The sequence below is a fragment of the Lathyrus oleraceus genome, chromosome 2, assembly GCF_024323335.1.
Source record: "Lathyrus oleraceus cultivar Zhongwan6 chromosome 2, CAAS_Psat_ZW6_1.0, whole genome shotgun sequence".
Classification (NCBI taxonomy): domain Eukaryota; kingdom Viridiplantae; phylum Streptophyta; class Magnoliopsida; order Fabales; family Fabaceae; genus Lathyrus; species Lathyrus oleraceus.
The window spans coordinates 285,888,964-285,912,742 of NC_066580.1; the positions used below are offsets into that span (position 1 = coordinate 285,888,964).

The following is a 23,779-nucleotide window of genomic DNA, read 5'->3' on the forward strand; positions in this document are numbered from 1 at the left end:
ACGGTGGCTGCGGGTGATATGGTCAAGTTATCTAATTTTTGGACAAGGGCATCTACCTTTGCATGAACATGGTCAAGGCTACTGATTTCGTACATTCCACCCTTCGTCTGGGACTTTTCCACTGGAGTTCGTTCACCTCCCCATTGGCAATGGTTTTGGGCCATGTTTTCAATGAGTTGATAGGCTTCGGTGTGTGGCTTATCCATAAGTGCATCGCCCGCGGCAGGGTCTATTGTAAAATGTGTGAATGATCACCTAGTCTTCTAGACCGTGATGTGGACATATCCTCATCATGTCCTTGTATCTCTCCCACGCTTCGTAGAGAGATTCCACATCTTTTTGCCTGAATTCGTTGATTTGAGCTCTCAGCATAGCAGTTTTGCTCGGCGGAAAGTATCGGGATAAGAAGACGTTCTTCAGTTCCTCCCATGTTGTAACGGAGTTGGAGGGCAAGGATTGCAACCAAGCCCAAGCTCTGTCTCTTAGTGAGAAGGGAAAAAGGCGCAGTCTTATCGCATCTTGAGATACACCATTCGCTTTTACAGTATCTGCGTACTGCACAAACTTGGTCAGGTGTTCATTAGGATCGTCTGTTGGATTTCCAGCAAATTGATGTTGTTGGACGGCTGATAAGAGTGAGGGTTTCAGCTCGAAATCGTTTCGATTAATAGCAGGGGCAGCAATGCTGTTGTGAGGTTCTTGTTGGGACGGGGTAGCGTAGAATTTAAGAGGACGATTTTGGGGTCCTTCTTCAGCCATGTTTGGTTTTTCTTCTGATTTAGGAGGAAAGGAGATATCGGGAATACCGTACTTTTGTTGATATTCGTGTATTTGGCGTCTCACGTATAGGAAACGCTTTAATTCAGGGATTAGTGGTGCTAAGTTATCGCCTTGTGAGTGAGTACTTGGCATACAATCAGGGAAAGAAAGGAGAGAAGATTAGTTTTTATTTTTACCTTAGTCAATACCGTGCAACGAAAGAATCGCACTATTCGACTAAAACAACTTCTCGGCAACGACGCCAAAAACTTGATGCTTGATCTAGCTATATATAAAATATAGTTTGTCGGGTACTTGACTGCAAGTGTACAGTCTAGTCACTTTAGTTTTAAAAGATATCGATCCCACAGGGACCTATGGTCAAACTAGTGTCACTAACGTCACTATGTTTAGCTAAGGGAATTGATTAGTAGAAGTTCGGGGGTAATATAGTAAATCTAAGGGGAATTTTTGGTTTTAAGAAAGAATTAATGAGAGGAATCAGTATGCAGCGCATTAATCGTCAGGGATTCAATAAGTCACCGGTGAATAGTTTAAATGCCAAATATCTCTTAGTAGAAAATGTTTATTTAAAAGACTTTATCTCACACTCTCGTGGTTATTAATTCGGCCTATAACTTTAAGTTAGAATATACGCTCTCGCTGTCCCGTTTGAAGTCAAAATTACTTTTTGAAAATAAATAAGTTCTAATTGCTTTTAAAGTGCTCTCGCTGTTTTTAAATTCAATGCCTAATTTTTACTATCCAGCTCGAGCCTCACGCTCTCACAATTGTTGGTTCTCACCTTAGTTAATTTCCCACTCTCGTGGCAAAATCGTATTAAATAGTTTTTCACGCTTTTGTGATAAAGTTAATTAAATTTAGATTAAAAACTTCGGCCTAAAAGGTTATTTGAGAAAAATGGTTTTCATCGGTTATTATTAAATCCCATCAAATTAAGTTGCTATATACCGATACCGGTAGTTTAGCCGGACATATTAAATAAAGCAAACGCAAGGCATAAACAGATCAACATTGCGGCAAACATGCTTATAATAATAAATGGGCAATATAAATAATAATTCAATAAAAACCTGAAGATCGAAGTAACAGAGTATAGCGATTCTTGGAGTACTTGAGCAGTCCTCCACAAGTCGGTAGGCTTTGCTTCTTCAATACAAATTACTACTAAAATTAAATAAAGTGTAGTAGTTTCCCAGTGTAGGAAACTACTACTATGGCTAACTGGAAAACTAACTGGAAAAACGGAAACTCTAAAAAGAATGGTGAATACAATAAGGCAACGGAAACAAGGTTGCTGGAAAGAAAAAATGTTGAAAGCTAGAAAACTGAAAATTAAATTGCAGAGCGTAAATCTCAAAGTAGGCGTCCTCAATTTTTCCCATTTGAGTCCTTTATATAGTGTCCATTAGGTCTTGGTGGTTGATAAAATCAAGGGAGACTTGGTCTTGAGTGAGGAATTCGTGGGAATAAGTTTGTTGGAGGAGATTTAGGCACGTTTGGGTGCCTGTGGCTGACTGTTTCAAAGCGCACTTTGTGATCGCGTGACGCTCGTCATGGGCCTGTGACGGTCGTCACACTCTGGGTCGTGACGAGCGTCATGAATCTGTGGCGGTCGTCACATCAGCAAAATCTGCATAATCTGCTTTTCTGGTTTTTCTGTGCTTTTTCACCTGTTTCTTCTTCTTTTTCTTCCTTTTCTTTATTTTGCTCTTTAGTGCATGGAGATTCAAATACCTACAAAAACAACATGAATACTTGCGTAATAATCGGGATATTAATCGAAATGGTGTGATCTTTGAGTATAAATTAACGCAATTATTTGATGTGTTTTTGTGTTATCAACAGTCACATCACTTTCTTCAAGCAATAACTCCATCAGTGGATGGAAATAAGGTGGATTACGTCGATGATCATTTTATCATTCAATCATGTTCATATGTAGCTTTCTTGTTTGTCATTTGTAATACCCGTTTGTAAAGACTCTGTTGTTTTCAATTGATAATGACATTGAAATAAATATGCTTGTTTTGAATAAATCCATTCGTGTCCACTCATATTTCTCATCAATATCAAACTTTTGTTTAAGAAAAATCAAAAGTAGAATGATGAAATTGAAAAAACACGAAATCACTGTGTGTATACTTTTGAATAAGACCTTGCTGACTGTAGCACCTCAAATTTGCACCTATCATTGTACATACATTTTCATATTAGGTCATAGCATATCATAGTCCAATGCATAGCATTTGCATTATCCCTCAGTTGCCTCAAGAGCAAGCAAGCCAGAATTAGGTCAAACTGATCAGGAGATCAGTCTACCAATCAAGCAAGGTTTTTTCTCAAGGGATCAAAGCCCTAGGGTTTGTCCATCAAGTTCACATGACTTGGAGGTCTATTTGAAGTGTTCAAGTCAAGGTTTGAAGGCTCAGAGGTCAGCAGTCAATGCATAGACAAGCAGAAAACCCTAGATAATCAACAGTCAAATCAAAACAGTGGATGGTGGTCATTCTTTTGGAATTTGGGCACCATGATCAATCATCAAGAGTCCATACAACTTGGTACATCATTTGAAGTCAAAGTCTCAAAGCATTAGGGTTTGGAATTCATCAGAAATGCACAGTCAAGTCCAAAACCCTAGACAGTCAAAGTTGGTCAACTGTGGTTGATTCTTTGGATTTGATGGATGGAATGGTTTGAAGGACTTCATTCATGCTTATATAAGCCTCATCTATCATGGCAATCAACATCATGGAAGAATTTGAAGCAAATCAGAAAAATTCCCAAAATAGAAACTGGACCTGTAATTTCAACTGCCAAAAATGGAAACTTCTTGATCTTAAACTTGCATCATGATACAAGCTTCAAATGAATTTTTTCCCAACATGAAAGTTGAAGATCTTGTTCTCCCATTTTCAAAAAGTCCAAGAACTCTCAAATCCCATGTATGGTTGGCAAGATATGATCAAATCATTTTCACCAATTTTTGAACTTCAACAAGCCATATCTCTCAAACCATAAGGCCAAATTTGGTGGGGTTTTTTCCTACAAACCACATTTTTCATCCTCTTTTCAAAATATAAATTTCATGACCTAAAACCTTACCATTCAAAATGGCATTTTTTGACCTACTTCATTAAAAATCAAAGTTTGACCAAACTTTGACTTTTTGATTTATGGACTTTTTATCACATTGACCAATTGGGATTCACTTGATATCATATTTGTGACATGTTCCAAGCATCATTTCATGTTCATGCCATCTCCATACCACATTTTGGACCAAATGCAAAGTTGGCATTTTTTTTTTACAAATGAAGTCACAAGTGAAGGCAATGTTTAGCAATCCATGTGCCAACTTAAGACAGCAAATTTGCTGGTCATTAGCAGCTGGTTTAAGGCCCAAATGTGCAGCAATACACCTCCTTTTTTTCACTTATGCCAAGCTTAGCAAATGTACAATTGATGCATTTTAAACCAAACAAGTTAACCACTCATGAAACAACCAAAGACAGCATTTACAAAGGTCCTGTACAGCATCATTAAAGCCCAAATTCGTGCAGTTCACACCTCTCTTTTCACTTATGTGCATTTTAGCATTTTTTGCATTTTGGATTCATTAAGTTAAAACCTGATTAGCATGTTATTAGGCATGGTTAAACAGATGATATAAGCTTCATTTCTGTTCATTTCCACAACCCTAGAGCAGCCTTGGCATACCAGAACCCTCCCTTTCTCTCATCTTGCAATTTTGCATTTGTGAAATTCTGACCAAAACTTCAAGAGCCCTCGAGCATTTCTTCTTTGCTGCACCGTCTAGGCATCACTGGAGATTGATTTCCACCATTATTCTCTAGCTGGAAGGAGTTTTGCTCCAGCTGTTATTCCAAAGTTCAGCCATGGCAGGTGGAGTTTCAAGAAAAAAATAGCTACACTGAACCAAGGAACCTTCACCCTTCACCATCTGAAGCACAAATCATCACTTGTTCAAGTTTGTTTTTGGCCAAACAGCAACTGTATCTCAGATTTCTTCAAGGATGAGTAAGTTTTCGAGTCTTTTATTTTTCAAAGCCATGCCATGTTTATGAAAGATCCTTGAATGCTGTTTCTAAAATACTATGCCTTGTTTGAAATGGTGCCCTTATGTTGAAGAAATCTGAGTTTCTTATTTTGTGTCCAAATGCATTTCTGCTCGATTTGTCATGCCTGCATTAGTTTGATGAGTTTCGATGCTCTATTCTTGTTGCCTATTGCTTGATGATGCTATTGGTACCCTTGATTTCAATTTTTGGGCACATCAAATTTTCGAGCTCATGATGGATGTATGCTGCTGTTGTTTGAAACTCTACCCTGCCCAGAATTTCCTATGATATGCTTGTTTTGTTGTTGGTTGAGGGTGCTTAATAATGATGATGTATTGTTTGTTTGGAATGTTGATGTTGGTTACGATTGGTGTTGAATGATGAACCATGAATGTTGAATGGATGTTGCTGTAAATGTCAAAACCATAGTTGCATGAAACCTGCCCAGAATTCACATGAGCTCGTGTTCCATTTGTTTGTGTCTTGATGTTGCATGATGCTTTTCAATATCGTGTTGTTGTGTTGGTTTGGTCGAATTTTGTTTGGCTGATGTGATTACATGAATGCCCTGCTTCCAAAACCCTAATACTGTATGTTAAACCCAGAAGAATGAACAACCATTGGCTGTTGCTGCGCCTGCCACTGTTCCATTGGCTGGGAGCCAATGAGAACATTCCGTTTTCTCCCCTTAAGCGCAGTCGTTTCACTAAGTGACTGCACTATTTACGCTTGTGCCACTGCTTTGACCTTGGTTTGACCATTTGCTATGCCTTTTGCTCATGCTTGCACCAATTAATCACCCATTTTCCACAATTAATTTCTCACTCAATTTTCATCCAAAAATCTTGAAATTTTTTCCTCATATTCATGAATGTGTCCTTTATTTAATCATGATTTTTAATTAATTTTCCATTGGCTGGATTTTTAATGATAATTATTTTCTTGACATGTATGCCAAAATGATACCTTGTGCCATTCCTTTTGTGAAATGCTCATATTGCATCCAATGAGCTTGAAATTTTTTGTGATGAAACTAGACACTTTGACCTTCATTTTGATATAAAGTTTGTGGATTTCCCATTGGTGGATTGAGAGTTATGAATTTTTGAAATTGTGTATTGCATTGGGTGTCATACCATGATCATGTATTTTCACAAATTTTGTTCACATGCTTCCCTACATCCAAATGCTCCCCAATTTTGCATGAATCATCTATCACATGTCTAGTTTGTGTATGAATTTTCTTGGAATTAATCTTGCTGTTTTCCATTTGATTGAGAATTTTCTTCCATACTTGGTCATTTGTTGACTTTTTGTGCTATGCCTTGCCAAAACTTTTGTGAAATCCTCATACTTTATCACATGATCATGAAATTTCATATGTGATAACTAGACATGTCAAGCTTTGCATTGGTGTTAATCTCATTCATTTCTCTTCTGTTTTCAATTTGATATGATTTTTTGAAGTTGACCTATGCTTGTTGACTTTCACCTTGCTTACTTGAATTTGGTATGACTTCATGATTTTAATTGACTGCCTTCCTCTCATCCAAATGCCATGAAATTTTACATGCTTGCCATGTTAGATGTTAGGATTGAGTGTGATTTATTTGATGATTTTTAAAAATGTTTGGGTTGACTTTTGATGCAAGTCATTCTGTTGACTTTTGTGTGCTTCCCTTTGCCATGTTTTGACTTCAAATATCCATGAAATGACATTGATGCATGATTTGAATGTGGGCCCAATTGTGATTGCTTTCTAATTGGTTGACTTTGACTTTGAGTTGACTTTTCCTTGCTGCCTTGACTTTTTCTTTCATCTTTGACCCTAGGCTAGCCCTAGTGGTCCTTTGGACTTATGTTGAGTTCATCTGTTTCAGGTTGAGCATAGTGCTTCCAAGATCATACCAATTTGATTGATGTTTGTTTGTCTATATTGTGCTAACCTTTTGTTTTGTAGGTGACTCATGTAACTTGAGTCTTGCTTTGCACAGTTGACCTTCTGTAGTTGACTGTTTATCCATTCCTTTTGGTTTTAACTGTGAAATTGTGAACTGATTTGTTTGACTTTTGCAGGTACTTTAGTTGCTTAAGTTCTCTGAACTTGATTTGCTTTGCTTTTTAGCATTTGCTTTTGAGGTATAAACCTTTCTTTCTTCATGTAGTCTGGAGACCCGGTCTGTTATTTGACCGGGCAAACTGTCTGAAGTCCTCCTTAAGAGGCAATGCCTGTGTTTGTTTAAAATTGTCCCAAGCAGGAAAAGTCCTCATTTGAGGCAATTGGTGGAAGGTAGGGATAAGCAATCTATCCCCCACTATTCAGTGTGTCCTCTCTCTGCTCCCATTACATGGTTGAAGCATCGAGATAAAAACCCAAGATCTATCGAGTCAATAATGGGGAAAGAGTTCCATCTTTCTGAACTCCCCCACTTTCTATTATTTGATGCTCTCCCTGATTAGGGATAGAAGCAATGAGGCACACCCCTCATCTCCTTTCATCTGCTTCACCTTAGCCTCTCAATGGCAAGGTTAAGAGCAACACTTACCTCATTCCAGTTGGCCCTAGCGCCTAACCTTTGATGTTTGAGCCCCCTTGTTGGTGTGTTTATTTTATGTTGTATGTGTTTGTGATTGCTTTGTTTGCCTCTTTAGGCTTTAGTTGGTGCTTGCCCTTGTGCAATAGGTTTGTGCTTGACTTGCTTCCTGTGCAAGTCAAGTCTGTGTGGCTTAACCCTTGTGTGAGCCATACTTAGAGTTGTTCGGCCGAACTACGGCAACTCTGATTCTCATGTTCAGATGAGATACGTAGGCACGAGACGCGATGTCTTGCCGAGTTTGACTAACCACTAACACTAACTCTTTTCTCTCACCCCCGTGTAATTGAGATCTTTCTTTTCTCTCGCCCGCGTTGCGATTGAGACCTCCCCTTTCTCTTGCCCTAGTTGCAATCGAGACTTTGCTTTTTTCCTGTGTCTGTTCAGGATAGGTTGGCCCGCGTGCCATTTAGCTAGAAACCTTAACTTAGGGTTGACTTTTGCATGACAACATCTAGGCTCGAGTCGTAGTCTCCCTAGAGTTGTGTCTCCCTTTGTTATCTGGTTAGGCTAGACCCTTTGTCCCTGCGTAGGGGAACTACATCGCCCTGATCTTCACACCAGATGAAGTATATAGGCAGGAGATTGAGCTGATCTCTCCGGGCGCCTTTTCTTTCTTTTGTGTGTGTTGTCTGACCTTTGCTAGGCTCGAGTCCGTGACTCCTTAGCATTTGCTGTCTGTTTGTTTGTGTGTGTTTGACAGTTATAGGCTGAGTCCCCGACTCCCTATCTATCTGTTGTGTTGTTTTGGTTCGGATGTCGACATAAGTCCAGCGATTGGCAGTCGGGCTCCACGTTTGCCTTTGCTTTTGTTTGTTTGTGTGCGTGTCAGCCGAGCTACGAATGCTCTGATTCTTCTCTCGTCCGAGAAGATACGTATGCATAGGATGCGACATCCTAGCGAGCATGTGTCGTTTCCCCAGTCCGAACTACTTCGACTCTGATGTCTATGCCTGATAGACTAAGTAGGCCCAGGATGCGACATCCTGCCGAGTCAGTTTCAGTCAGTCTCTTTCGCTTCTGTCAGCCAGTGCGCGTGTGTTTTAGCAGTGTTTTAGCAACCATTTTCCTTCCTTTTGTGCGTGGATCCCGTAGAGTACTACGGATGCGTAGGGTGCCTAACACCTTCCCTTCGCATAACCGACTCCCGAACCCATCCTCTTTGGTCGCGAGACCATGTTCTTTCCTAGGTTTACTTCGAGCGTTTCCTTTCCCTCTTTTGGGATAAATAACGCACGGTGGCGGCTCTGTTGTTTCTTTCTTTTCCCGCCGGTTTTTCGCGCGATGCGACAGCTGGCGACTCTGCTGGGGATTATAGAGAAGTTGACCTATGCTGGTCCATCTTCCCTGAGCGAGTCTCTCCTAGCGCTCTCTAGGATTAGGGTTTCGGTTGCTTTCTACTTGTTGTATTTTATTGCATTCATTGTATATATGTACATTTATTGATTGCATTATTTGTGCGCATTGATGTTTGCATTCATATTCATCATTTGCTGTTGCCTGGCTGGTTGTCTGTTTTCTTTGTGCGGGGGGGAGTCAGTTGAGGTAAAAGGTCCAATACCCAGACCATGAGTGAAAATCTAGGATGATTAGGAATAGAGTGATTCATGGGAAGCGGGTGGTATGGCGCCACTTAGCGGAACATTGATATCACGAGCAGTTCAGACCCTGGTGGGATACTGTCGTTACATACTTCGGGTGTGTATATGACAGTATTTCTGCGAAAGGTTATTTATGCTGCGTTTCTCTCAGCTTTACCCTGGCCTAGACTACACCCGTGAGTGGGGAAGGGTTATTCATTACAGGTACCGTTGGTGACTTTGGTTCTGATGGTGACTTTATGTTCAGACAGTGTGATCAGTTTGACCTTAAGTGGGATTTAAGTTCCGAGTTTTGACTGAAGTTTCAACCTATTGATCAGAGTTTGCACAACCAGCCAGCCGTGTCTGCATCATTTGCATCATAGCATATTTATTTTTCCAAAAGAAACGCATTAAAAAAAAATCAATCAAGAAAAAAAAGAGAAAAAAGAAACTAATCTCTGCATGCATATCATTTCTCAGGTACATTCCCGAGCTTGTCTACTGATAGAGATGACAACAGTTCCCGAGTTGAAGAGGAAGACCTGCTCCTACAGTTTCCACCGTGAGCCGTTGACTCCGCTAGTTGAGTTGGGTAGCCTTGTGAAGGATGATCGACTGAAGGGTTTTGTTGGGCGGTATGGAGATGTCTTGGCAGTGTTGAAGACGATAGTGGATCCAGTACCGCTGCAGACACTACTTCAGTTCTATGATCCAGAGCTCAGATGCTTTACATTCCAGGATTACCAGCTTGCACCTACTCTCGAAGAGTATTCCATCCTGTTGAGTATCCCAGTACAGCATCAGACTCCCTTCTTGGACGTCCCAAAGGAGGTCGACTTCAGATTGATTGCCAGAGCTCTCCAGTTGAGTATTGAGGAGGTTGGTAAGAATTGGAAGCCCTGTGGGGAAGTTGTTGGTCTGCCGTTGAAATTTCTGTTGAGGGTAGCCAGAGATGAAGCAGAGAAGGGGAATTGGGAAGTTTTTCACGCACAGCTAGCTGTCATGATCTATGGGATCATCCTATTTCCTAGTATGCCGAACTTCATTGACTATGCTGCCATCAGCATTTTCATCAGAGGGAATCCAGTCCCTACCCTCTTAGCAGATACTTACTATGCCATCCACAGTAGCCATGGTAAGGGTGGAGCCATCAGGTGTTGCCTACCTCTTCTGTTCAAATGGTTCATGTCTCTTCTGCCGGCCAGCGGACCATTTGTAGATACCCAGAGCACTCTGAAGTGGACTCAGAGGGTCATGTCGCTCACCTCCTACGACATCAGATGGCAGTCGTACCGGATGGATGTGAAAGATGTTATCTTGAGCTGTGGCGAATTCCGGGGCGTGCCACTCGTAGGGACCAAGGGTTGCATCAACTACAACCCAGTTCTCTCCCTTCGCCAGCTAGGGTTTGTCATGTGTAGAAGGCCGCTCGAAGCAGAGATAGCTGAGAGTTTTTGTTTTGAGAAGAAGGATGACCCTGCTAAGTTGGAGCAGATAGGGAAAGCCTGGAGAGATGTTGGAGCGAAGGATGGATCCGTCTTAGGGAAAAAGTTTGCCATAGCCATGCCCGATTACACCGATTGGGTAAAGAGGAGAGTGGAAACTTTGCTGCTTCCCTACGATAGGATGGAGCCGTTGCAAGAGCAACCACCTTTGGTACTTGCTGATAGTGTGCCTGCTGAGCACTATAAGCAGGCCCTAATGGAGAGTCGTCGTCTGAGGGAGAAGGAGCAAGACACTCAGATGGAGCTGTACAAAGCTAAAGCTGATAATCTGCACTTGGCCCATCAACTCAGGGAAGTGCAAGGAGAGGATGCTAGTAGAGCAAGGGGTAAAAAGAGATCATATGATGAGATGGAGTCCCTGGTGGATGCAGAGCATAGGGAATGTCTGAGACTGCAGAGAGCAGAAGTCAATTATCAGAAGAAGATCAGAGACTTGGAGAAGCAACTCAAGGACAAAGATAGTCAGTTGAAGAAGGAGATGGAGTTGAGACAGAAGTCAGAGGAGTATCTTGGAGGAGAAGTCTTGGAGCTGAGGAGACAGTTGAAAGAGAAGATCACTCCTTTACCAGATTGCTCAGAATGTTCACTGTTGATAGACCAGTGTCATTACCTGAAGACCCTCATCCCTGAAGACCGTCGGCCTTAGACTGTATCTTTGTATTTTGTTGCTGAATCACCTCCAGGCTTGTTGGATGGGATTCATTTGCTTGTACTCCGTCTTTGGATCATTTTGTTGAGAATCACCTCCAGGCTTGTTGGATGGGATTCTTCTTCTTTGTACTCTATTTTCGAATATTCAGTTGTATGACTCTTTTACCCTTATGTATGTATAAGGATGTCAGATTTTCTCTGTTGCTCTTTTTCCCTGTATCTGTTGTTCTCTTTTTGCTGCCGGTTGCCATCTTTTCAGGATGGGTCAGGCTCTTTGAATGCCTGAGAAATGAGCATATCATGTGCATCATACGCATCATTCAACATCATACTCATATCATTTGCATAACAGGTGTTCTTGTGCCGTCTTCTCACTCAGGTTCCTTTGTCAGACAGGACAGCTGATCAAAGGCCACACCGGTTTTCAACCAGACTCAGTCAACAGAGAAGTATGGATCAGGTTCAGACAGAGCTGGCCGAGATGAGGGCAAACATGGCCCAGTTCATGACAATGATGCAAGGGGTCGTTCAGGGGCAAGAGGAGCTGCGTGCCTTAGCCCAGAGACAGGAAGTTGTGATTCCAACATCCAACCGTGCTTCGCCTGTTGCTGCACCCGCTCATGAGACTATCCATGTTGCTGCTCCCACTAACGACTATGCCGTCGGGGATGAACTTGAGGGTATAAGAATCAATGGACAGCCTCTTGCTGCAGAGGTCAATGTCAGAGCTACCCAGGCTCCGATTCGTCATCCGGCTCCGTTCGTCAACCAACAAGAGGACACGTTTACTCTCCTCAGTGAGGACTATGATGTTGTGAAAACCGAAGAGAGGGACAGAAAAGTGGATGCTCTCGCTGAGAAAATCAGAGCCATGGAAACTCAGAACTCCCTTGGGTTTGATGTGACTGACATGGGTCTGGTAGAAGGGTTAAAGATCCCATACAAGTTCAAAGCGCCCTCTTTCGACAAGTACAATGGCACTTCCTGTCCTCGCACCCATGTGCAGGCGTACTTCAGGAAGATCTCTGCTTACACTGACGATGAAAAGATGTGGATGTACTTTTTCCAGGATAGCCTATCTGGGGCATCTTTGGATTGGTACATGGATCTGAAGCGAGAATCAGTCAAAAGCTGGAAAGATTTGGGTGAGGCCTTTCTAAGGCAATACAAGCATAATATGGACATGGCGCCGAGCCGAACTCAGTTACAGAGCTTGTATCAGAAAGATAAAGAGAGTTTCAAAGAGTATGCCCAGAGGTGGCGTGAGCTAGCCGCCAGAGTGCAACCTCCTATGCTGGAGAGAGAACTGACTGACATGTTCATTGGAACCCTGCAAGGTGTGTTCATGGATCGTTTGGGAAGTTGCCCGTTCAGTAGCTTTTCAGATGTTGTCGTCTGTGGAGAACGAACTGAAAGCCTCATCAAAGCAGGAAGGATACAAGATCCTGGCTCTTCAAACTCGTCCAATTCTAAGAAGCTATATTCTGGGGCACCCAAAAGGGGAGAGAATGAAACAAATGCTGTGCACCGTCGAAGGAGTGCAAATAGAGGACCATATCGGCAAGTTGCTGCTGTGACTATTCCAGCAACTCAAACTCAACAACAGCCGAGAAGATCGACTCAGCAGTATCAGACTCCACAACGTCATCCTCAGCAGCAGGCTTATCAGCCTCCCATTGACAATCAAGCTGGTACAAGTAATGAGAGGAAGAAGATCATTTTTGATCCAATCCCCATGTCCTACGCCGAACTGTATCCCACTCTGATAGAGCGAAACTTGATTACTCCCAGAGACCCGCCGCCCATACCCGTCAACCCTCGGTGGTGGTATAGGCCTGAACAACACTGTGTGTATCACTCGGGTGCTCCTGGTCATGACGTGGATAGTTGTTTCCAGCTGAAGATGAAGGTTCAAGACCTTGTGAGGTCAGGTATTCTGATCTTGGAGGACTTAGGTCCCAATGCTAATCAAGTTTGAAGATAACAAGTCCTGGGCTGGCGCCGACTTTTTCCTCAGAAGGGTTGTTCGTAAAGCAGAAGCTGCTGATGCAAGAGATATTGACAGTTGTCATCCCCGGTGGGATCTATCACAATTGGGTCACTGTGGGCTTTCCTACAGTTGTTCATAAGTCTCTGTAATAATCACTTTGTTTAAAAACCCTTCTCCCATGCCAAAAGGAGAAGTGATGGCATTGTTGGCAACATTTTGTGCAATGATATTTTCATTCAAATAAATTCATGTTAAAACATTTGTTTTTCCAATTGTTTTCCCTTTTCGCTTTTTGCATGAAATTGGTGATCACAAAAAACCTTTAAAAACAAGAATAAAAGCAATCTTTTCATCTGCATAACGATTGTCTTGTTTGTTTTTCAAAAAGCTTTTCATCTCTAAATCATTATGCAGGTTATTTCTCAAACCCATTGAACATAATGATCGGACGTCATCTCCCAATTTTGAATTCCCTGTATTCGAAGCGGACGAAGATGATTGTTGAAGGGATTCCTGACGAGATTTCCCGACTTCTTGAGCAAGAAAAGAAGATCATACTCAGCTGCATCTCGAGAATCAGCAGAACAGCCAACTGGGGCATTTATCAAAAAAAAAAAATCAAAAGCAAAATCAAAAGAAAAAAAAACAAAAAAAAAAAAAAAAAAAAAAAAAACAAAAGAAAATAGCACCCTCAAAGTCCCAAGTTGACTGATGCTGAATTCGATCGAAAAGAAGAGATCAGCTGCCATGTGTCATGGTCAGTCATATCAGCAGAGAGTGAAAAAGCATTCAACGAGAAGGTCAAGCCTCGTGTGTTCTAAGGGACCTTGTGCTCAAGAAAGTCTTGTCTTTCACACCCGATTCCAGGGGCAAGTGAACTCTACAAGCTATGAACGTCCGTACGTTGTCAAAAGAGCCTCTTCAGGCAGTGTTCGACACTTACAATAATGGATAAAGAAGTTCACTCGTCCTGTGAATTCTGATGCAGTCAAGAAATACTTCGCCTAAAACAAAAAATCAAAAGCTCGCTAAGTCGAACACCCCAAAGGGCGACTTAGGCAAAAAGGAGCGTCTCGGTGGATTGAAAACCCGAAAGGGCGATCCAGGCAAAAGTTAGAGACATTGAAAAAAAAAAGAATTTGCATCCCGCTAGATTGAACACCTCACACTGGGGAAATCTAGGCAAAAATTAGGGATTTGGCAAGTAACTGCATCTTGACAAGACTGTGCTGTACATCTGTCATCCGTCAGGGATTCTCGATTCATCGTCGACTGAAGCTTTGAATACATCGAAAATTCAGAATGGTAGAGGAAAGGTCATTATGTTCAATGTAGCCCTCTCCAATATACATCACCGATTTCAAACTTGTACAGATCTATGGAGTCTCGCCCTTTGCAGGCTACCATTCCATCACATCAATTTGAGCTTTTAGCCAATTGTTTGCACTCTTATTTGTTTTAACTCAACAAATGTTTTGCATGTTTTAAATGATAAAGTATCATTGTTTTCAAAATAAACAAATTTTTCAAAATTTTTGTTCTTAAACAAAGTGAACATTCACAATGATGGAAAGGATACTTAGGAGACCCACAGTGCTCTCCCGGGGGTGGTATGATTACCAACAGGTAAGACAATTGTTCGTATCTCGAACATGACTGTATCTTTGTCCTGCAGAACCTCGTATGGTCTCTCCTCAGTGAAGTCGCCCGATGCAGTGTTGTTTGAATTTGTTCATCTTCATGTTCCCGGCAGTACAGATTCTTCCTCCAAATCCCTGTTAGCTCTATTGTGGGGCGTCCCCAGTAGAGTGTTGTTTGAGCCCTACCGTGGGGCATCCCCAGCAAATTTGCTGTTTCGGACATTATTGTGGGGCAGTTCCCCAAGCAGAGCGTTTACTGAAGACTTCAACTTTCGCCTCTCCAGCAGGCCAGTCTTCCTCTCCACCAGCATGGGTGTTTTTCTTGGAAGATTCAGTATTTGGAGGATCGACATCCCCGTAATCCGGCATTCCCTCAGATAGATCCCTCAGCGGAATTGTTTGCACGAGGAGCTTTGTCATTACCTTTGTATTTCTCATCAGAAATTTGGTCGCTTCTCGGTATCTCTGATTCTCATCACGAGTTGTTGTGGCGCATCCGCCTGTATGTTGAACCCTGTTCTCCGGTTGCGACTGACGACCCCTCCGGAAGCCTCTGGTGGCCTTCCTCCCCTGCAGGATGAGTGTTCCCTGATATCCCAGTCCCCAGTGGATTTTCTTTGCTCTCTGGTGACTTTGGTTTTCTCTCCGGACGATTGATTCCCGGACCTGCGTGTTGAGCATGTCTGTTTGTCAACATTCATCATACATTCATCATGCATAATGCATACATGCATAATCATAGCATTTGGATACTCATGTTGCAGCTGTTGCCGGGTATCTGTAGATTGTTACCTCCTGCTATTCGATAATATAAATCTCTCCAGTAGATTTTCCTCAAGCAAATATGGGTGTGTCTGATCTCTCCATGTAGAGCCAACCCTTAAGCAGAAAGTGTCTATCCTTTCCTGCCATTTCCCCACTGAGATACATCCTCGTGGATGACGGTTGTTTCCGTTCCCTCCCTACACGGGATGGGTTTTTCCCTATTGAGTTTCTTTTCCTCATTAGGTTGAGTCTTGTTTCAGTCTGCCTTTTCGGATCGATCCTGAATTGGCTCCCTATTGGCTGTCTCTTGTGCTTCCCTGGGGCATAGATGAATAGTCGCTCACTAACCGGCACTCATTCATCTTATTCTCAGCGGAATTTGTTGGCTTCTACCTACGAACCGGTAGCTGTAAGTCCTTTCTTTACGGTCTTCTACCCACTAGCTGGTAGTTGTAAACCCTTTTTTCTCACTCTGTCTCTCAGCAGATCGTCTGGCTTCTACCTACAAACCGGTAGCTGTAAGTCCTATCTTTGTGGTTTTCTACCTACAAGCTGGTAGTCGTAAAATCCCACTTTCGTCCCATTGGCAGAGTTAACCCTTTGTGCTCATCCCGATGATGACTGGTTACTTTTCCATTGGCTTCTACCTACAAACCAGTAGCTGTAAGTCCTATCTTTGTGGTTTTCTACCCACTAGCTGGTAGTTGTAAAATCCCACATTCTTCCCCTTGTTGGAGTTAACCCTTTGTGCTCATCCCGATGATGACTGGTTACTTTTCCGTGGTTTTCTGCCTACAAACCGGTAGATGCAATCCCCTCTTTGTGGTATTTGATACTCTCTTCCCCTCTGGATACTTGCCTTGATCAAGCAGTATTGTCCCCATTGGGTCTTCACCTTCTTTTTGGATACTTGCTCCGAGTAAGCAACTTTATCCTCTTGTGATTGGTCATCTTTTGCATACCTAGTCTGGTACCCAGATGCCTTTCTTTTCGGTCGATTATTCATTTAACAACCTACAACCCGGTTATGGATAATCTTCCATGCGAGTTTATTATCTACGTTTTGACGGCAATAGATAATATATCTCATGCGCTCTTTGGTCAATCTTTCGGTTGTTATCACCAGCAGAGTAAGATTCGTATTCCCTGCGGAATCGGATGTTCATCCTTTAACAAGTTTGCCTTCGCTCTCTTCAGGATGTTTTCGGTCGATTATTCATTTAACAACCTACAACCCGGTTATGGATAATCTTCCATGCGAGTTTATTATCTACGTTTTGACGGCTATAGATAATATATCTCATGCACTCTTTGGTCAATCCTTCGATTGTTATCACCAGCAGAGTAAGATTCGTATTCCCTGTGGAATCGGATGTTCATCCTCTAACAAGTTTGCCTTTGCTCTCTTCAGGATGTTTTCGGTCGTTTATCCATCTAACAACCTACAACCCGGTTATGGATAATCTTCCATGCGAGTGTATTATCTACGTTTTGACGGCTATAGATAATATATCTCATGCACTCTTTGGTCAATCCCTCGATTGTTATCACCAGCAGAGTAAGATTCGTATTCCCTGTGGAATCGGATGTTCATCCTTTAACAAGTTTGCCTTTGCTCTCTTCAGGATGTTTTCGGTCGTTTATCCATCTAACAACCTACAACCCGGTTATGGATAATCTTCCATGCGAGTGTATTATCTACGTTTTGACGGCTATAGATAATATATCTCATGCACTCTTTGGTCAATCCCTCGATTGTTATCACCAGCAGAGTAAGATTCGTATTCCCTGTGGAATCGGATGTTCATCCTTTAACAAGTTTGCTTTCGCTCTCTTCAGGATGTTTTCGGTCGATTATTCATCTGACAACCTACAACCCGGTTATGGATAATCTTCCATGCGAGTTTATTATCTACGTTTTGACGGCTATAGATAATATGTCTCATGCGCTCTTGGGTCGAAGTCATCCTCCTCAGCCGAGTAAGATTCGTATTTCTGGTGAAATCGAATGTCCATCCTTTAACAAGACCGCTTTTCTAGCCCTCTTCAGGATGTTGAGTGTTTTGGAACACAAACCAATTCACGCTTTGGCACTCAGGCCAATTTTTCCGGTTTTCAGACCGAAGAAGTTTCCGACGATCAGGTCGATGTACTTACGACGCTCAGTCATGGTTATCCCTGTGTTACCATTTATTTTGGTATCCAGGTCGACGTTTCTGTTTCGGTATTCAGACCGATTTCCTTTTTCCGTTCCAGACGGATTTTTCTCTCAAGACTGTTTCTTTGCCGATCCTAACAGGCACTATTTTGCATCATATCCAGTCGGTGCAAATTTCTACGGTTCTTTTGTATTCAACCCCTGTTTACCCTGAAAGTCTGACAGCCGTTGCTATCATCCGTTCGGGTTCCCAGCTGATTGAATAGGGGCAGCTGTAGCACCTCAAATTTGCACCTATCATTGTACATACATTTTCATATTAGGTCATAGCATATCATAGTCCAATGCATAGCATTTGCATTATCCCTCAGTTGCCTCAAGAGCAAGCAAGCCAGAATTAGGTCAAACTGATCAGGAGATCAGTCTACCAATCAAGCAAGGTTTTTTCTCAAGGGATCAAAGCCCTAGGGTTTGTCCATCAAGTTCACATGACTTGGAGGTCTATTTGAAGTGTTCAAGTCAAGGGTTGAAGGCTCAGAGGTCAGCAGTCAATGCATAGACAAGCAGAAAACCCTAGATAATCAACAGTCAAATCAAAACAGTGGATGGTGGTCATTCTTTTGGAATTTGGGCACCATGATCAATCATCAAGAGTCCATACAACTTGGTACATCATTTGAAGTCAAAGTCTCAAAGCATTAGGGTTTGGAATTCATCAGAAATGCACAGTCAAGTCCAAAACCCTAGACAGTCAAAGTTGGTCAACTGTGGTTGATTCTTTGGATTTGATGGATGGAATGGTTTGAAGGACTTCATTCATGCTTATATAAGCCTCATCTATCATGGCAATCAACATCATGGAAGAATTTGAAGCAAATCAGAAAAATTCCCAAAATAGAAACTGGACCTGTAATTTCAACTGCCAAAAATGGAAACTTCTTGATCTTAAACTTGCATCATGATACAAGCTTCAAATGAATTTTTGCCCAACATGAAAGTTGAAGATCTTGTTCTCCCATTTTCAAAAAGTCCAAGAACTCTCAAATCCCATGTATGGTTGGCAAGATATGATCAAATCATTTTCACCAATTTTTGAACTTCAACAAGCCATATCTCTCAAACCATAAGGCCAAATTTGGTGGGGTTTTTTCCTACAAACCACATTTTTCATCCTCTTTTCAAAATATAAATTTCATGACCTAAAACCTTACCATTCAAAATGGCATTTTTTGACCTACTTCATTAAAAATCAAAGTTTGACCAAACTTTGACTTTTTGATTTATGGACTTTTTATCACATTGACCAATTGGGATTCACTTGATATCATATTTGTGACATGTTCCAAGCATCATTTCATGTTCATGCCATCTCCATACCACATTTTGGACCAAATGCAAAGTTGGCATTTTTTTTTTACAAATGAAGTCACAAGTGAAGGCAATGTTTAGCAATCCATGTGCCAACTTAAGACAGCAAATTTGCTGGTCATTAGCAGCTGGTTTAAGGCCCAAATGTGCAGCAATACACCTCCTTTTTTTCACTTATGCCAAGCTTAGCAAATGTACAATTGATGCATTTTAAACCAAACAAGTTAACCACTCATGAAACAACCAAAGACAGCATTTACAAAGGTCCTGTACAGCATCATTAAAGCCCAAATTCGTGCAGTTCACACCTCTCTTTTCACTTATGTGCATTTTAGCATTTTTTGCATTTTGGATTCATTAAGTTAAAACCTGATTAGCATGTTATTAGGCATGGTTAAACAGATGATATAAGCTTCATTTCTGTTCATTTCCACAACCCTAGAGCAGCCTTGGCATACCAGAACCCTCCCTTTCTCTCATCTTGCAATTTTGCATTTGTGAAATTCTGACCAAAACTTCAAGAGCCCTCGAGCATTTCTTCTTTGCTGCACCGTCTAGGCATCACTGGAGATTGATTTCCACCATTATTCTCTAGCTGGAAGGAGTTTTGCTCCAGCTGTTATTCCAAAGTTCAGCCATGGCAGGTGGAGTTTCAAGAAAAAAATAGCTACACTGAACCAAGGAACCTTCACCCTTCACCATCTGAAGCACAAATCATCACTTGTTCAAGTTTGTTTTTGGCCAAACAGCAACTGTATCTCAGATTTCTTCAAGGATGAGTAAGTTTTCGAGTCTTTTATTTTTCAAAGCCATGCCATGTTTATGAAAGATCCTTGAATGCTGTTTCTAAAATACTATGCCTTGTTTGAAATGGTGCCCTTATGTTGAAGAAATCTGAGTTTCTTATTTTGTGTCCAAATGCATTTCTGCTCGATTTGTCATGCCTGCATTAGTTTGATGAGTTTCGATGCTCTATTCTTGTTGCCTATTGCTTGATGATGCTATTGGTACCCTTGATTTCAATTTTTGGGCACATCAAATTTTCGAGCTCATGATGGATGTATGCTGCTGTTGTTTGAAACTCTACCCTGCCCAGAATTTCCTATGATATGCTTGTTTTGTTGTTGGTTGAGGGTGCTTAATAATGATGATGTATTGTTTGTTTGGAATGTTGATGTTGGTTACGATTGGTGTTGAATGATGAACCATGAATGTTGAATGGATGTTGCTGTAAATGTCAAAACCATAGTTGCATGAAACCTGCCCAGAATTCACATGAGCTCGTGTTCCATTTGTTTGTGTCTTGATGTTGCATGATGCTTTTCAATATCGTGTTGTTGTGTTGGTTTGGTCGAATTTTGTTTGGCTGATGTGATTACATGAATGCCCTGCTTCCAAAACCCTAATACTGTATGTTAAACCCAGAAGAATGAACAACCATTGGCTGTTGCTGCGCCTGCCACTGTTCCATTGGCTGGGAGCCAATGAGAACATTCCGTTTTCTCCCCTTAAGCGCAGTCGTTTCACTAAGTGACTGCACTATTTACGCTTGTGCCACTGCTTTGACCTTGGTTTGACCATTTGCTATGCCTTTTGCTCATGCTTGCACCAATTAATCACCCATTTTCCACAATTAATTTCTCACTCAATTTTCATCCAAAAATCTTGAAATTTTTTCCTCATATTCATGAATGTGTCCTTTATTTAATCATGATTTTTAATTAATTTTCCATTGGCTGGATTTTTAATGATAATTATTTTCTTGACATGTATGCCAAAATGATACCTTGTGCCATTCCTTTTGTGAAATGCTCATATTGCATCCAATGAGCTTGAAATTTTTTGTGATGAAACTAGACACTTTGACCTTCATTTTGATATAAAGTTTGTGGATTTCCCATTGGTGGATTGAGAGTTATGAATTTTTGAAATTGTGTATTGCATTGGGTGTCATACCATGATCATGTATTTTCACAAATTTTGTTCACATGCTTCCCTACATCCAAATGCTCCCCAATTTTGCATGAATCATCTATCACATGTCTAGTTTGTGTATGAATTTTCTTGGAATTAATCTTGCTGTTTTCCATTTGATTGAGAATTTTCTTCCATACTTGGTCATTTGTTGACTTTTTGTGCTATGCCTTGCCAAAACTTTTGTGAAATCCTCATACTTTATCACATGATCATGAAATTTCATATGTGATAACTAGACATGTCAAGCTTTGCATTGGTGTTAATCTCATTCATTTCTCTTCTGTTTTCAATTTGATATGATTTTTTGAAGTTGACCTATGCTTGTTGACTTTCACCTTGCTTACTTGAATTTGGTATGACTTCATGATTTTAATTGACTGCCTTCCTCTCATCCAAATGCCATGAAATTTTACATGCTTGCCATGTTAGATGTTAGGATTGAGTGTGATTTATTTGATGATTTTTAAAAATGTTTGGGTTGACTTTTGATGCAAGTCATTCTGTTGACTTTTGTGTGCTTCCCTTTGCCATGTTTTGACTTCAAATATCCATGAAATGACATTGATGCATGATTTGAATGTGGGCCCAATTGTGATTGCTTTCTAATTGGTTGACTTTGACTTTGAGTTGACTTTTCCTTGCTGCCTTGACTTTTTCTTTCATCTTTGACCCTAGGCTAGCCCTAGTGGTCCTTTGGACTTATGTTGAGTTCATCTGTTTCAGGTTGAGCATAGTGCTTCCAAGATCATACCAATTTGATTGATGTTTGTTTGTCTATATTGTGCTAACCTTTTGTTTTGTAGGTGACTCATGTAACTTGAGTCTTGCTTTGCACAGTTGACCTTCTGTAGTTGACTGTTTATCCATTCCTTTTGGTTTTAACTGTGAAATTGTGAACTGATTTGTTTGACTTTTGCAGGTACTTTAGTTGCTTAAGTTCTCTGAACTTGATTTGCTTTGCTTTTTAGCATTTGCTTTTGAGGTATAAACCTTTCTTTCTTCATGTAGTCTGGAGACCCGGTCTGTTATTTGACCGGGCAAACTGTCTGAAGTCCTCCTTAAGAGGCAATGCCTGTGTTTGTTTAAAATTGTCCCAAGCAGGAAAAGTCCTCATTTGAGGCAATTGGTGGAAGGTAGGGATAAGCAATCTATCCCCCACTATTCAGTGTGTCCTCTCTCTGCTCCCATTACATGGTTGAAGCATCGAGATAAAAACCCAAGATCTATCGAGTCAATAATGGGGAAAGAGTTCCATCTTTCTGAACTCCCCCACTTTCTATTATTTGATGCTCTCCCTGATTAGGGATAGAAGCAATGAGGCACACCCCTCATCTCCTTTCATCTGCTTCACCTTAGCCTCTCAATGGCAAGGTTAAGAGCAACACTTACCTCATTCCAGTTGGCCCTAGCGCCTAACCTTTGATGTTTGAGCCCCCTTGTTGGTGTGTTTATTTTATGTTGTATGTGTTTGTGATTGCTTTGTTTGCCTCTTTAGGCTTTAGTTGGTGCTTGCCCTTGTGCAATAGGTTTGTGCTTGACTTGCTTCCTGTGCAAGTCAAGTCTGTGTGGCTTAACCCTTGTGTGAGCCATACTTAGAGTTGTTTGGCCGAACTACGGCAACTCTGATTCTCATGTTCAGATGAGATACGTAGGCACGAGACGCGATGTCTTGCCGAGTTTGACTAACCACTAACACTAACTCTTTTCTCTCACCCCCGTGTAATTGAGATCTTTCTTTTCTCTCGCCCGCGTTGCGATTGAGACCTCCCCTTTCTCTTGCCCTAGTTGCAATCGAGACTTTGCTTTTTTCCTGTGTCTGTTCAGGATAGGTTGGCCCGCGTGCCATTTAGCTAGAAACCTTAACTTAGGGTTGACTTTTGCATGACAACATCTAGGCTCGAGTCGTAGTCTCCCTAGAGTTGTGTCTCCCTTTGTTATCTGGTTAGGCTAGACCCTTTGTCCCTGCGTAGGGGAACTACATCGCCCTGATCTTCACACCAGATGAAGTATATAGGCAGGAGATTGAGCTGATCTCTCCGGGCGCCTTTTCTTTCTTTTGTGTGTGTTGTCTGACCTTTGCTAGGCTCGAGTCCGTGACTCCTTAGCATTTGCTGTCTGTTTGTTTGTGTGTGTTTGACAGTTATAGGCTGAGTCCCCGACTCCCTATCTATCTGTTGTGTTGTTTTGGTTCGGATGTCGACATAAGTCCAGCGATTGGCAGTCGGGCTCCACATTTGCCTTTGCTTTTGTTTGTTTGTGTGCGTGTCAGCCGAGCTACGAATGCTCTGATTCTTCTCTCGTCCGAGAAGATACGTATGCATAGGATGCGACATCCTAGCGAGCATGTGTCGTTTCCCCAGTCCGAACTACTTCGACTCTGATGTCTATGCCTGATAGACTAAGTAGGCCCAGGATGCGACATCCTGCCGAGTCAGTTTCAGTCAGTCTCTTTCGCTTCTGTCAGCCAGTGCGCGTGTGTTTTAGCAGTGTTTTAGCAACCATTTTCCTTCCTTTTGTGCGTGGATCCCGTAGAGTACTACGGATGCGTAGGGTGCCTAACACCTTCCCTTCGCATAACCGACTCCCGAACCCATCCTCTTTGGTCGCGAGACCATGTTCTTTCCTAGGTTTACTTCGAGCGTTTCCTTTCCCTCTTTTGGGATAAATAACGCACGGTGGCGGCTCT

The 23,779-nt window shown here is 41.6% G+C and overlaps 1 non-coding gene across 1 annotated transcript; it reads left to right on the top strand.

The window, feature by feature from the left end:
• Positions 1 to 265: 265 nt before the first annotated feature.
• LOC127123981 (small nucleolar RNA R71) lies at positions 266 to 372 on the top strand. Its single transcript, XR_007803632.1, has one exon. It is a non-coding gene; the product is annotated as a small nucleolar RNA R71 (small nucleolar RNA).
• The last annotated feature ends 23,407 nt before the right edge of the window (positions 373 to 23,779 follow it).